Raw genomic sequence first — 16,333 nt, 5'->3', positions numbered from 1 at the left:
TTTACACATTGATCTGTATATTTAGTTTAGGTAGCTGCAATAATACATCCCGTTCCATTAAGATAATTTGCACACAAAAGTATTTTCACTCTGAATCTAAAATACCACTCAGTGTCGTGACTGAGTTCCTGCTCACTGTCTAAGCAAACATTTCACGATATGTTTTATGGTCAGCATGTACAAGTAACATTCAGGAGAAAAGGAGTTATATCAACAGTATCCCACGCCAAAAATAAAACAAAGGACTATGGCCCTCATTACGACTTCGGCAGTCTTTTTTGAAGACCGCCGAAGCTGCTGCGCCAGCAGACCACCAGTGTTGTTGGTCTGCTGTCTGCCATATTACGAGTCCTGAAAGGACTTCTGCCTGTTTACGGGTGGAAACCCAACTCTGTTGGCCTAGCCAACGAAGTTGAAGAGGCGGGTCCACTACCAGCACCGCCACGCCACGCCAACAAGACTCCACCTGCCGTTTTAAACTATGTGATACGGTGTGGTGGAGTCCTGTATGGCGGTTCTGTGCTGGCGGTGGAAAACACCAGGACCCATCCCCTCCCAGACGACCACCTCACTGGAAAAGGTGCATTGATCGTATGGAAGGAGGGGTTTGGGCAGTGTTGGGTGCATGTGTGTGTGTGTGTATGTGTGCCTGAATGGGTGTGCGTGGAGGGTGTGTGTGTGTGCGTGTGTGGATTAAGAGGGGGTGGATGTGGATGAGTGTGTATGAAGGGGGTGTGGATGAGTGTGGATAAAGGGTGTGTGGATGAGTATGGATGAAGGGTGTGTGTGTATGAGTGTGGATGAAGGGTGGTGGTGTGTGTCCATGTATGCTGATGAGTGGGGGGTGCATGGGGGTGTGTGGACATGTGTGTGTCTATGTGCCGGTGACAGGAATGGGGATTCCTGTTGCAGGGTGCATGACCACCAGCATTTTCGAAAATGCTGGCGGTCTGCCGAGTCCCAATACCAATGGTGATATTACGGCTACCACAGGGCTGGAGGTGCTCACCTCCAACCCGGTGGTGTGACCGCCCTGGTGGTATGGGTGGTGTTATATAGCATCTTAGCCCTTGGCCTGACTGCCACCGCGAGTCTGGCGGTCCAAGGAAAGCCAGACTCATAATGAGGGCCTAATTATATAGAAAAAGCAGTGTTGAAAACAGAGTAGAAAACAGTTGACCCAAGCTAAGAAGATTTGCCACGCCTCCCAAAATCAACTTTATGCATACAGAAATAGAATTTGTAAACTGTTGTATTAACTCACTCAAAGGCAGCAGACATATCAAATCAAATACAAAGAAAATTAGAGACGGAGGGGGCTCTTGTGCCTCTCTCATTGATATAATGAATACTTTTGTTAATTTTTATAACATTGACTTCTGTTGTACCTCTGGTGAAGAACTGGCTGATTAATTTGCTGGTATTTGGCTGCCTCGAATTAGCTGATGAGGAAACTACTATAAAGACAAAATGGACACCTGAGGAAATACCAGATGTTATTACCTAGTTAACATCGAAAAAAATACAGGTCCCCAGTTAAATTCTTTAATAGCCTATCCGCTTTTTAGTTCAATGATTGGATAAAATATTGATTTTTTTTATATTGTGATACAAGGGTATCAAAACAAGAATATTGTGTTGTAGGAAATAGCATCAACTGGAATATCACAGGTTAGAATATTTATTTTTAGGTATGTCTTTACGTATGACTTTCTTATTGTTGTTATATATACTGTTTGAAAAAATATTGCTTTAAGTAATACCATCTTTAAAATATTTTTAATGTGTTTTTGTGTATGTTTTTATGTTATAGTGTAAAACAATATTGTCATCTAAATGTATAATTCATATTCAGTTTTAATTTTTTTTAAATTTAATTATCCAAAAATATTTAATAAAAAAAATATGATTTGTGCTTTTTATTTAGTAATAGTGGGATGTTGAGTGTTTAAGAATAAGGGATAGGGAAATGTTTAAAACATATATATATTTTGTTTTTATTTTACTTGGTATTTTGAGAATGTATTTATATTTTATACCATTATTTTCACATTTCATAGTTTAAAATATTTTAATTGTAATGTTACATTTTACAGATTTATTTTTGGTATATTTAGTTTTTTATGTTTGATAGAAATAAATTTAAAATGTATTGTAATTGGTGAAAATTATACATTTAAAAAAATATAAATAATGTTTGTCTGGAAATAAAGAATTATTCAAACACACAGAAGGAGAGCGGATGATTGTTTGCAATAAGTCTTACAACTGGCAATCACTCAAGGTAGCATTCCAAACCATCATTCTTTTGCTGTTCATGCCACCTCAGTTTGGACCCATTCATATGCAAATTGTCTTGACCGTGATCCAGTAAGAACAGTCCTGCCCTGGCTGCAAGGCCAGGCCCCCTGAAATCAGAACACAAACAACTCAACACTGGTTTTGCCCTGATTAAGGGTGCTTATTCAGTTGCAGCATGGTTCTAGCAGTACAGTGAGCACAGGACCCATGTCTGGGCAAACTTTGCTGCTTAAGATGGTACACTAAACACACAATAGGAAATGGGAGGAATGTTTGCAGTAAGTTTAACCACTGGTAATCACTCTGAGTAGCATTACAACCCATCATTCTTTGGCTCACCATTACACCTTAATGTGGACCCAGCCATATGCAAATCAGTCCTGACCCTGCCCCAGTAGAAATAGTCCAGCCTGAACTTGCAGGCCAAGTCCTCCTTCACCCAGAACACAAACGTTTTCACCCTAATTGAGGCTTTTCAGTCGGGTGTAACTTGGCAGAGTGAGCAGGGGACCCACTTCTGGGCATACCCTTGCCACTTCAGCAGCACATCAAACACACAAAAGGTGATGGAAGAAATACTTGCAACAAGTTCTACAACTTGTATTTACCAGGGTTAGCATTCCAACCCATCGTTCTTTTGCCCACCATGCTACCACAATTTGGATCCAGCCATATGCAAATCAGAGTTGACCCTGCTCCAGTAGGAACAATCCAGCATGCCCTTTTATTTTTGCATTTTTGGGAGGGTTTATTTTTTCACTATTTATGTGGATTATTTATTCTGGGGTTATGGTGGATCATGGACATCACCTACAAAATCATTTTTTTATTTTTTTATTTACTTTGGTAAGGGTAATATTATTGTTGTAATTATTATTCCTTTATATGAAAGTGAAAATGTTGTGTTTTGAGATACAATTTTGTAATCATTTTTATGATATAATAGTCTTATTCATCACTCTCATGGTGTATTATTTTATTTAGATTTGTTTTATAGCCTGATGCATACAGATATTTTGTGTAATAATTATTAAGAACATAAACTGGCTTTTTTGGTTGCTGTTTTTGTTGGCTTTTTGTGTCTGTAACATTGATAGGTCAGTTAGAGTATTTTGTAGCAATCATTTTTAAGTGTTGCAGTCCTTTCTTATTTACAGAGAGCTGCACTTTGAATTGTAACATATCTTTTGTCTGTTTGGATATTTATGACTTGTTTTGGCTTACTGGTTGTTTTATTCATACTTGTTTGTAGATTAGTGCTTTTTGGAGGATGTTTAGGGATTATTTTTGGGTGGGGTGGCATCGGCACTATATGTATTGGAAGGCATTGTGCCATCCTTCCACTTGAGTTGTTGGTTTTGGATTGTTTAGCCATGTCACTGTTATGCACATTTCACCATAGGATTTGAAACTTGGATTGGCCTCTGTGGCCATAATAATCACGTCTGCCACCCCAAGTGTCTCCAAGGTAGCCCATAAGGGGACCTAGTTTTTGCTCATTTCTTTGGTAGTATTGGGATTCCATTAGTATGTTGTAGTGAGTAACCACTTCTAGGACTGATACATATGCTAGGACTATTATCAAAGTAAATGTGTTGTATATTCTACACTTAGGGCCTCATCACAAGTCAACAGACTGCCAGACTCGCAGTGGCAGTCATGACTGTCGCAGGTTTGTGGACCGACCGCCAAATTAAGAGTTTGGTGGTCGAACAGCCAAATTAAGAGTTTGGCGGTCGTACCACGAAATGAGCGCTGTCTCCGCCGGGAACAATGTTCCCGACGGGCTGACAGCACTGCAGGTTGGAATCAGCCAGGGCGGAGCTGAACTCAGCGCCGCCTTGCTGATTACAACCTGGTTCTCTTCCATCCTTTTCATGGTCGTTTCACCATTGTGAAAAGGCTGGCGAAGAACAAGTGCAGGGGGCCTCAGGGATCCCTGTGCTGCCCATGGCATGGGCAGTGTAGGGGTCCTCCTGCCCAGCACCCTTGTAATGTCCACTGCAGACAGTGCTTATTACAAGGGTGCTGGGACCCCCTGCAGGCAACAGCTTTACTGCCGGCTCAATTACGAGCCGGTGACAATGCTGCTGCCGCTTTCTCGCTAGGCTAACGGGCAAAATCTTGGTTTGTGTCTGTTGGACCTGGCTTTTTGACAGGGTCATCCCCAAACTTTTTGCCTTCCTCCTTCTCTTTTTCTGACCTCATTTTTGCTGGTTTTTAGACTCTGCGCACTTTACCACTGCTAACCAGTGCTAAAGTGCATATGCTCTCTCCCTTAAAACATGGTAACCTTGAATCATACCTGATTGGACTATTAATTTACTTATAAGTCCCTAGTAAGGTGCACTTTATGTGCATAGGGCTGGTAAATTAAATGCTACTAGTGGGCCTGCAGCACTGGTTGTGCCACCCACTTAAGTAGCCCCTTTTCCTTGTGTCAGGCCTGCCATTGCAAGGCCTGTGTGTGCAGTTTCACTGCCACCTCGACTTGACATTTAAAAGTACTTGCCAAGCCTAGAACTCCCCTTTTTCTACATATAAGTCACCCTTAATGTGTGCCCTAGGTAACCCCTAGAGCAGGGTGCTGTGTAGATAAACGGCAGGACATATACCTGTGTAGTTATATGTCCTGGTAGTGTAAAACTCCTAAATTCGTTTTTATACTACTGTGGGGCCTGCTTCCTTCATAGGCTAACATTGGGGCTGCCCTCATACACTGTTGAAGTGGCAGCTGCTGATCTGAAAGGAGCAGGAAGGTCATATTTAGTATGGCCAGAATGGTAATACAAAATCCTGCTGACTGGTGAAGTCGGATTTGATATTACTATTCTAGAAATGCCACTTTTAGAAAGAGAGCATTTCTTTGCACTTAAATCTTTCTGTGCCTTACAATCCACGTCTGGCTGGGCTTGGTTGACAGCTCCTTGTGCATTCACTCAGACACCCCCCAAACACAGGGTACTCAGCCTCACTTGCCTACATCTGCATTTTGAATGGGTCTTCCTGGGCTGGGAGGGTGGAGGGCCTGCTCTCACACAAAGGACTGCCACACCCCCTACTGGGACCCTGGCAGACAGGATTGAACTGAAAGGGGACCTGGTGCACTTCTTAGCCACTCTTTGAAGTCTCCCCCACTTCAAAGGCACATTTGGGTATAAAACAGGGCCTCTGCCCTACCTCATCAGACACTTGCTGGAGAAGAAACCTGAACCAGAAACTACATCCTGCCAAGAAGAACTGCCTGGCTGCTCAAAGGACTCACCTGTCTGCTTTCTACAAAGGACTGCTGTCTTGCTGTTGGCCTGCTGCCTTGCTGAACTCTTGTCTGGCTGTGAAAGTGCTCTCCAAGGGCTTGGATAGAGCTTGCCTCCTGTTCCTTGAAGTCTCAGGACCAAAAAGACTTCTTCCTTTCACTTTGACGCTCCGTGCGTCGAAAATTTCGACGCACAGCTTGTTTCACGGCGAGAAAAACGCCGCACACCGACGCTGATCGACGCGACGCCCTCGGGACGATCGAGACTTCGACGCACAACCTCGCAAGAACAAAGCCGCCCGACTTTCCAGGAGAAATCGACGCGACGCCTACCGTGAGTGCGAAACTTTGACGCACGGCCTCGCAAGGACAACGCCGCCCGACTTCCAAGGAGAAATCGACGCGACGCCTGCCGTGAGACCAAAATTTCGACGCACGGCCTCGCAAGGACAACGCCGCCCGACTTCCAAGGAGAAATCGACGCGACGCCTACCGTGAGATCGAAACTTCGACGCGCAGCCCCGCAGAACGACGCGCAGCCGGAAAATAAGCAGGAGAATCCACGCACAGACCCGGGACATCTGGTAATCCCCGCGATCCACAAAAAGAGACTGTCTGCGCGCCGGAAAACGACGCCCGACTTCCCCGCGTGGAAAAGAACGACGCAAGTCTGTGTGTGCTGAGAGGAAATCGACGCACACACCCCTTTTTCCACGCATCTCTTCTCCTGTGGCCCTCTGAGGAGATTTCCCACCAGAAACCAGGTACTCTGTGCTTGAAAGACACTTTATTGCTTTTTAAAGACTTAAAGACACTTAATATCACTTTTCAGTGATATCTTTACAAATTCGTATTGCAACTTTGATCATTTTGACCTACAATTACCCAGATAAATATTCTATATTTTTCTAAACCCTGTGTGGTGTATTTTTGTGGTGCTATATGGTGGTATTGTATGATTTATTGCACAAATACTTTACACATTGCCTTCTGAGTAAGCCTGACTGCTCGTGCCAAGCTACCAGAGGGTGGGCACAGGATAATCTTGGATAGTGTGTGACTTACCCTGACTAGAGTGAGGGCTTTTGCTTGGACAGAGGGTAACCTGACTGCCAACCAAAAACCCCATTTCTAACATTGGTGATCAGCGGTGAGGATAGGACTTGTATTTGTGCAGTGACATACAGTAGCTAAGTATTTCACTACCTACCCACAGTTGAAGGTCAACTTGGTTTTTATCTCTTTTTGCAAATCCGTTTTTTTTTCCTGACAATTTTCAAAAACTAAATCCTCACTCAACATGTCTCTGACTGGGTCTCAGACAGGGGACTTTGACCTAGTCCAGTTGGATACATATACGGTCAAACAACTAAGAGGATTCTGCAGGGCATTGAGGGTACCCACCCAAGGGGCCTCCAGAAAGGAGGACTTTCAAGTGGCGCTGAGGGCCTGGGCAGAAGCCCATTTAGAGGATGATGAGGAAGAGGAGCCAGAAAATGGCCCCTCAGAGGAATTTTCACTATCTGTGGATGGTGTTACCACTGCAATTGTGCACCCTTCCAGACCAGGGAGCAGTGTCTCTGGGCAAAGCCTGACCGCAGAGGAAAGGAGAGAAGAAAGGGAGTTCCAATTGCAAATGGCAAAATTGGAAATTGAGGCTCAACAGGAGGAGAGAAGGGCAGAAAGAGAAGCCAAACAAGCTGAGGCTGAAAGAGCAGCCAAACAGATTGAAGCTGAAAGAACAGCCAAACAGATTGAAGCAGAAGCTGAAAGGGCAGCCAAACAAGCGGAAGCTGAAAGAGCAGCCAAACAGGTGGAAGCTGAAAGAGCTCTGGCTGAAAAGAAACTATTGTTGGCTCATGAACTGAGTCTCAAGGAGCTGGAGATCAAGGCAAGACAGTCTGAATCCAGCAATAATGGTGGCAGCATACTGACAGGACCTGCTGGAGAAAAGAAGGTTCGTATACCCAAAAATGTGGTGCCCAGTTTTGTGGTGGGAGATGACATAGATAAATGGTTAGCTGCTTATGAAGTTGCACTAAGGGCTCATGAGGTTCCTGAAGGGCAATGGGGGGTAGCTATGTGGGGTTATGTACCGCCATTGGGGAGGGATACACTCCTCACATTGGATCAACCTGATCAAAACACATACCCACTTCAGAGAGCCATTTTACTTGCCAAGTTTGGGCTGACCCCTGAGGGATACCGTCAGAGGTTCAGGGACAGCACCAAACAAACCACACAAACATGGATAGATTTCTTTGACTTCTCCAGTAAGGCACTGAATGGATGGGTGCGGGGCAACAAAGTAACTGATTATAAAGGTTTATATGACTTGATTCTGAGAGAGCATATGCTTAATACTACTTTTACAGAGTTGCGCCAGCACTTAGTGGATAGTAAGCTGACTGATCCCAGGAAGCTTGCTGAGGAGGCGGACCTCTGGGCAAGCACCAGAGTGTCCAAAAAGGTATCTGGGAGTGACCCCGAGAAGGGTAGTTCCGGTTCCCCCCAACAAAGTGAGGGGGAGGTTAGAGATGACCCAGACGAGTTCCCGAGTAAGGGGGGAAGAAAGGGTTCCCATACCCCCTCTGAGAAACAGGGTGGGGGTTCTGGTGGGCAGTGGCCCAAAGTATCCCATTCCCAACCCCGCTGCTTTGAGTGTTCCCAGATAGGACACAGGAAGGGGGACTCTGTCTGTCCAAAGAACTCACCCAATATTGGGACCTCTACAGGGGTGGCCAATGTGGCCTTAGGGGAATGTCGTCCCCAGGGGCAGGTCGTAGACCATGCCTTCATCTCCTTTAGTTGGGAGGTGGACTTAGAGGGTAAACTGGTGATCCCTGAGGGTGGGAGTCGTCACTTCCACCAGGTGGGAGTGAATGGGATCCCAGTCACCGCTCTGAGAGACACGGGGGCTAGTCTTACCATGATTGTGGAGAGACTAGTGTCACCAGAGCAGTACACCGGACAGGTGTGTAGAGTGACTCCAGCCATTGGGGAAGATTTCTTCCGCCCCATGGCCCGGGTGTCCCTAGAGTGGGGTGGGGAGGTGACCCAGAGGCGGGTCATAGTTAGACCCCAGCTGCCCATTGACTGCATTCTGGGGAATGAGTTTCCCTTAGTGTCAGGAGAGCTGAGAGGGCTGACTCCCAAGGGTGCCCTAACAGTTCAGATATCTGGCGGTACCACTCCCCAGAGGAGGGTATGGAAGCCCAGATGGGGAGGCACGGGGAAAAAGGACTCACCCCTGCCCTCTGTTCAGCCTCAGAGTACAGACCCTGGGCTGAGGGACCAGTATCAGGGACCCACCCCTGACCTGGTGAGAGTGGAGAAGGGGTGCCAGACCCCTGGGGTTACTACCCCCCATTCTGGGATGCTACAGGAATCCCTTGGGAGCTCCCTACCAGCCCCCCAGCTGGAGGAGAAGCTCCCACCTAGGGTCTCCACCTAGCAGTGGATGGTCAGGGGCCTGGCTCATAACACTGACAGCTGTCAGTGGCATCTATTGGTTTCTGTCCTTGTGGGCAGAGTTTTCCCTGGGTTGGGGACAGAAGTCAGACCCAAGGAATGGAATGGGCCACATCACTTTGTTGGCCATGGTGATACTGTCTGCATACTGGGATACATCTGTAAGCAAATTAAAGTTAGGAGCTGTACAGATGGGGTCCTCAGGTGATGAGAAGGGTTCCCCATGGGCCAGATCAGTGGCCCCAAAGAGTATAGACAAAGAAGCCTCACTGAGTTCGGAAAGGCGTAGAACTGGCGAGTGCCCCTGCAGTAGTGGGCCATTGTCCATGTTCTATCGCCTTAAGCAGGGAAGTCCATCAGAGTGTTGATTAGTCTACCCTGGCTTTAGGCTGGGAGGGGGTCATGTTGGACCTGGCTTTTTGACAGGGTCATCCCCAAACTTTTTGCCTTCCTCCTTCTCTTTTTCTGACCTCATTTTTGCTGGTTTTTAGACTCTGCGCACTTTACCACTGCTAACCAGTGCTAAAGTGCATATGCTCTCTCCCTTAAAACATGGTAACCTTGAATCATACCTGATTGGACTATTAATTTACTTATAAGTCCCTAGTAAGGTGCACTTTATGTGCATAGGGCTGGTAAATTAAATGCTACTAGTGGGCCTGCAGCACTGGTTGTGCCACCCACTTAAGTAGCCCCTTTTCCTTGTGTCAGGCCTGCCATTGCAAGGCCTGTGTGTGCAGTTTCACTGCCACCTCGACTTGACATTTAAAAGTACTTGCCAAGCCTAGAACTCCCCTTTTTCTACATATAAGTCACCCTTAATGTGTGCCCTAGGTAACCCCTAGAGCAGGGTGCTGTGTAGATAAAAGGCAGGACATATACCTGTGTAGTTATATGTCCTGGTAGTGTAAAACTCCTAAATTCGTTTTTACACTACTGTGGGGCCTGCTTCCTTCATAGGCTAACATTGGGGCTGCCCTCATACACTGTTGAAGTGGCAGCTGCTGATCTGAAAGGAGCAGGAAGGTCATATTTAGTATGGCCAGAATGGTAATACAAAATCCTGCTGACTGGTGAAGTCGGATTTGATATTACTATTCTAGAAATGCCACTTTTAGAAAGAGAGCATTTCTTTGCACTTAAATCTTTCTGTGCCTTACAATCCACGTCTGGCTGGGCTTGGTTGACAGCTCCTTGTGCATTCACTCAGACACCCCCCAAACACAGGGTACTCAGCCTCACTTGCCTACATCTGCATTTTGAATGGGTCTTCCTGGGCTGGGAGGGTGGAGGGCCTGCTCTCACACAAAGGACTGCCACACCCCCTACTGGGACCCTGGCAGACAGGATTGAACTGAAAGGGGACCTGGTGCACTTCTTAGCCACTCTTTGAAGTCTCCCCCACTTCAAAGGCACATTTGGGTATAAAACAGGGCCTCTGCCCTACCTCATCAGACACTTGCTGGAGAAGAAACCTGAACCAGAAACTACATCCTGCCAAGAAGAACTGCCTGGCTGCTCAAAGGACTCACCTGTCTGCTTTCTACAAAGGACTGCTGTCTTGCTGTTGCCCTGCTGCCTTGCTGAACTCTTGTCTGGCTGTGAAAGTGCTCTCCAAGGGCTTGGATAGAGCTTGCCTCCTGTTCCTTGAAGTCTCAGGACCAAAAAGACTTCTTCCTTTCACTTGGACGCTCCGTGCGCCGAAAATTTCGACGCACAGCTTGTTTCACGGCGAGAAAAACGCCGCACACCGACGCTGATCGACGCGACGCCCTCGGGACGATCGAGACTTCGACGCACAACCTCGCAAGGACAAAGCCGCCCGACTTTCCAGGAGAAATCGACGCAACGCCTAGCGTGAGTGCGAAACTTTGACGCACGGCCTCGCAAGGACAACGCCGCCCGACTTCCAAGGAGAAATCGACGCGACGCCTGCTGTGAGACCAAAATTTCGACGCACGGCCTCGCAAGGACAACGCCGCCCGACTTCCAAGGAGAAATCGACGCGACGCCTACCGTGAGATCGAAACTTCGACGCGCAGCCCCGCAGAACGACACGCAGCCGGAAAATAAGCAGGAGAATCCACGCACAGACCCGGGACATCTGGTAATCCCCGCGATCCACAAAAAGAGACTGTCTGCGCGCCGGAAAACGACGCCCGACTTCCCCGCGTGGAAAAGAACGACGCAAGTCTGTGTGTGCTGAGAGGAAATCGACGCACACACCCCTTTTTCCACGCATCTCTTCTCCTGTGGCCCTCTGAGGAGATTTCCCACCAGAAACCAGGTACTCTGTGCTTGAAAGACACTTTATTGCTTTTTAAAGACTTAAAGACACTTAATATCACTTTTCAGTGATATCTTTACAAATTCGTATTGCAACTTTGATCATTTTGACCTACAATTACCCAGATAAATATTCTATATTTTTCTAAACCCTGTGTGGTGTATTTTTGTGGTGCTATATGGTGGTATTGTATGATTTATTGCACAAATACTTTACACATTGCCTTCTGAGTTAAGCCTGACTGCTCGTGCCAAGCTACCAGAGGGTGGGCACAGGATAATCTTGGATAGTGTGTGACTTACCCTGACTAGAGTGAGGGCTTTTGCTTGGACAGAGGGTAACCTGACTGCCAACCAAAAACCCCATTTCTAACAGTGTCCGTCAACCCAACGGGAAGGCCATAATGGGGCTGGCTGGGAGGTCACCAGTAAGGCAACTACCCCCCCCCATCTGAAGAATGGCGGACGGGTCTTCTCGTCCGCTAAACTCGTAATCAGCCCCTTAGTGCAAATTTATGGCGGTGTCTCCAAATGTCTTTATTAAAATAATAATAGCAGAAATGTATGGCTATCTGTGGGTAGATTTTATGAATTGTTTGCATCATTACCTTCTCAAAATCTACATTTATTTTTTGTGGGCAGTAATTGCAAATTGGAATTTTAATCTTGTTTAGTGGTTTATAGTATGTTGCACTTTGCTTGTTAGGCTAGTGGGTACACTAGTGATATATTACTATTCTGATGTTCTTTATGTATGGTATTTATATTTGTAAACAGTGGAGGACATGATTTGAAGGTGCTATCCATTATCCACATTGCAAGCTGGGCAAGTGAGAGTATATCATTCTATGTTGTATATATGATTATTCTTGCAATGGAATCTCTGCCCAGTGGATCTCTGCTTGGGGATAACCACAGGAGCATGAACATCAAGCAGGGATTTATCTACTAGACATCAGTGATTTTGGGAGAGTGCCACCTTGGGCAAGGTGTTATGCTCCCCCCAACCAAGCAAAGGTTTAATTGTTTCAGCCCCCTTTGGGGTAGATGGTGGTGTCTGCCTGCACCCTGACGGGGGGAAAAATCCCCCAGACACAAGGAGGAAATGACGGTGTGGCGGCTGCCCTCAATGGGCATGCCCTGCCCCCACCCTACAAGGGCACATACAGTTTTTGTGCCACCCCAGGTGGTGGATGTGCGATCCCCTCCAATCTGCTTTCCCGAGGCGGGAGGTGACAGAAATCCCACTAGACATTAGAGTAAAATTAAAAAAAAACATGGGTGGGGCTGCACACCATGGGCATGGCCATACCCGCACACCTGAAAGGATACAGACAGTCTTTCTGTCCTCTCTAGGGGTGGATGGGGGTGATTCACCCCAATCTGCCACCCCTCCGGGTGGCAGAAATACCACTAGACACCAAGAGGAAAAAAATCATAGGGTTGGGAGCTGCCCACCATGGACTTGGCAATGCCCCCACTAAAAAAGGGCCCTGATAGACTTTTTGCCTCCCCCACCCCTGAGGGGTTAATGTGGATGTTTGCCCTCAAGAAAGCTCACTAGTCACCAGGGTAAAATTAAAAAAAAAAGCATAAAGGATGGGGATTCCAACCTTGGGAATGGCCCCTCCCCATCCCCGAAAGTACAAAGGCACTTTTTCAGCCCCCACAAGAAGGGGGGGGCATGTTAATTACCCTCAATCTGCCACCCCCCACCCAAATCCTCCCCCAAGGGTAGAAAGGTGTCAAGACACTAGGTGAAAAAAGCATAGGGGCGGGGCCTTCCCACCATTTTTAATTTTTTTTGGACTTGATTATTTTCAATATGACAACAAAGAACCCTGCTTACATTTATTGCGTTATCAAGGCACATATTACCTATGGCAGAATTTAACTGGTCTTCCCTCTAGCAAGGGAGTTGAGTTCATGCCCTCTTCATTTAATCTCTTCTACTGTTGCATCGTCAGTTAATGAATTATAGGAAACCCTTAACCCAACTCAAAACATTCAGCATACCATGATTGCTCTAATTCTGCACTACTGGTTTCAATTTACATTCACACCTTGTCTACAGACCACCCTCTCCCACGAACGATGTCTTTGTCTACTCATCTCCTCCTCCATGACTATTGCAGCATCTTCCTCCCCTCGCACTGTATGCAGCACTCCTGGTGGTTTTGTCAGGGCGCCACTGCAGGGTAATCACGAGCCTTCCTCAGCCCACCAATCATTTCTATTCCCCCCTTCAGTGAATGCTGTTAATACCACCATCCATAAATCGGCTATGAACTTTCAGCATAGTCCTCTCACCTCCTCAGCTCTCAGTGCAGCACCCTCTGCCAGCACCCAGCTCTCTACCATTCTTCGCCACCTTTTACGCGGCGGTCCGTCCATTGAGCACCAATGCAGCACTATCTTCCTGTGGGTCACTGTGAGAGCTAGCTCTAGAAATCTATTCCCCACTTTCTTCTCTGGCCTACAGGGGTATAAGATGAACAGGCATATTTCCGTTAAAAAAGTCATGTCTAGCAAGTGTGCGTTCCATGTCTCAGGCCACCTTGATCCAGAACTGTCCCTCTCTGTTGCAGCTCCACACCACATGGCTAAAATTCAGAGACACCTTGCATACCTGCCCTGTGATGTGTTCCCATTCCTTAACCCAGACTTTCTGCGGAGTGAGCCCTCCCACCTAGTCCTGAGAGGTGTAAGGAAAGTAACATTTATTATCCAAGATGTCTTATAGAGCAGATGATCAGTTTGCACCCCTCCAAAAAAGTAAGGAGATCTGAAGGTAGTCATGTGTTCACAGCCCCAGAATATTCAGTTCCTGCATTTGCGTTTGTGCTTGCTGTAGTGCCATGTACATCAGGCTGGCAAACCATCTTCCTCCCTCATCACCTCTAAAATGTGAAGATGTCCATTCTTCATAGCAGTCCGCCACTGTCTCTATCCCTGCCCTGCCTCACTCTCGTAGCATTGACTCCATGAAGTCCCCTCTATTAGTTGGCCGCCCCACCAAGTGGAGCGCTGGTGCACATAGTTGATGTTGCTTTGTTTTGGTGACTGCTGCCCTCCATGCGCAGGTCTCCTGGCCCGATTCAACTTGACCCCCTATCATTAGTACTGTAATGGCCTCTCTTTGGGGCAGCTGTTGACACCTCCCATCTCTTCCACCTGGAATTCCACCAGCCATTAGGCCAGCCACTGTAGTTGTGCTGATAAGAAATATACCTCGATGTCCAGGACCCCAACGCCCCCTTCAAGTCATCCATCATCTCAGTATGTACGTCGAGGTCCAGTGCTTACAGCTGTTGCATATTAGCTCCTGCAGCTATGCATTCAGCGTGTGAAACCAAGCCTGTGAAACTCATTTTGGTAAGTTTGTGAAATAATAAAGAACTCTCTGCAGCATCACCATCTTTGACAGTGTAAATCTTGCAATTATGGGGAGTTTCAATGACCGCCAGAAGTGCAAGCTACCTCTCAGGGCTCCGTCTAGGATTCCTTTTCTTGTGTCCGACTCAGTGTGGTATACTTTAATTCCCAGGTATTACAGCACTCTAGGCTCCTGCCATATGCAGGTTTGTGTCACCACCCACCCCAGTGTATAATTAAGTCACTGATTCGTCCCACCACTATCCTAGGTTCATATGTGCCATCACAGCTCTGAGATAGTCCCAGCGAATGGTGTCAAATGCTTTCTTTATATTGACTGAAAGGACCAGGGCCGTGCCCCAGAGGTACATAGGAATTAAGTCCATCACTAGTCATCTTATGTTTTGTGAGGTGTTACATTGGAGAATTAAACCTCACTGATCTTTATCAATAAGTGTTAGTAGGGGCTTCCCTCCATGGACATGGCCATGTCCCCATCCCAAAAGGGTGCAGACAGCCATCCTGCTCCCATGGGGGCGTCGATGGGGTGATTACCCATTACCACAATCTGCCCCCAGGGGAGCAAAAAGCCCTCTAGACACTGGGGTAAAATTAAAAAATATATATAGGGGTGGAGCTAACCACCATGGACATAGCCATGCTCCTACCCCAAAAAAAGAATGATTGCTCCCAGTCTGCCTCATAGGCAGAGGAAGGAAGGAGTGATTACCCCCATTCTGTCCCCTCATCAGGGACTGCATTTATGGAATATTTTTTGGGGGAGTGCCTCCCTGTGCTCCCCCCATCCTGGTGCCCAGTAGACTTTCTACCCCTCTTCCCACCCCCTCTGCTCCCCAGGAGGTGAGGGGTGTTGGGCCCAATCCGCCCACTAGATACCAGGGATTTGATTAAAAAAAAAGGACGGGACAGTCTGCCCTGGCATTGAGCCGTACCTGAGTCCCAGAAGGGACAATAGTGTCTTTCAGCCCCCCTGGCGGCAGATAGAATGTTTTTGCCAAATTTGGGGCAAAAGAAAAGACTGTTGACCACCCCCTCACCTCAAAAGAGAAAAAACATTCTTCCTGCTCCTCTATGGATAAGCAGGAGGTTTGCCCCAATTTGCCCCTATGGGAGACAAAAAGCCCACTAGACAACAGGGAATTCAAATGGGTTCCAAAACAAGCAAGAGGAGGGAGAGGCCTATTCTGCCATTAAGCCATGCCCCCCCACCATAGAAGGGGCAATAGTGTATTTCTGCATCCCTGTGGGCAGATAGAAAGTTTGTGCCAGTTGGGAAGGTTGCTCTAAATCTGGACCCGGAGACTCTGTCGAAATCTCAATATTGTCCCACTTGCCATGGTGAATGGCTGCACTTTTTGGGCTTTGGTATGCCCCACTTGGAGGACAACACTACACCAGGACATTTCAGAAAACTAGACATTGAGGACAGTCCAGGATGGTATGGCTTGCTTGGATCCCATGGCTTTTTCCTACCCACATTGCACTTCATTCCTCAGACTCTGCCTAAAGTCACACATTTTCCTTGCATTTCTGTGATGCAAACTTTTAGAATACCCAGGGATCCACAAATGTCCTACTATCCAGCTTTCCCCCACTTGTTCTGCTCTAGAGTCCACAACAGGA

General features: G+C 46.9%; 1 protein-coding gene across 1 annotated transcript in view; it reads left to right on the top strand.

Annotated features, from left to right (window-relative positions):
- The window catches only part of LOC138246070 (uncharacterized), a 154,352-nt gene that overhangs the window by 68,694 nt on the left and 69,325 nt on the right, over positions 1–16,333 (top strand). The gene's annotated exons all lie outside the window — the stretch shown is intronic.

The sequence above is a fragment of the Pleurodeles waltl genome, chromosome 7, assembly GCF_031143425.1.
Source record: "Pleurodeles waltl isolate 20211129_DDA chromosome 7, aPleWal1.hap1.20221129, whole genome shotgun sequence".
Taxonomy (NCBI): domain Eukaryota; kingdom Metazoa; phylum Chordata; class Amphibia; order Caudata; family Salamandridae; genus Pleurodeles; species Pleurodeles waltl.
This window is presented reverse-complemented; position numbering and strand designations above follow the sequence as displayed.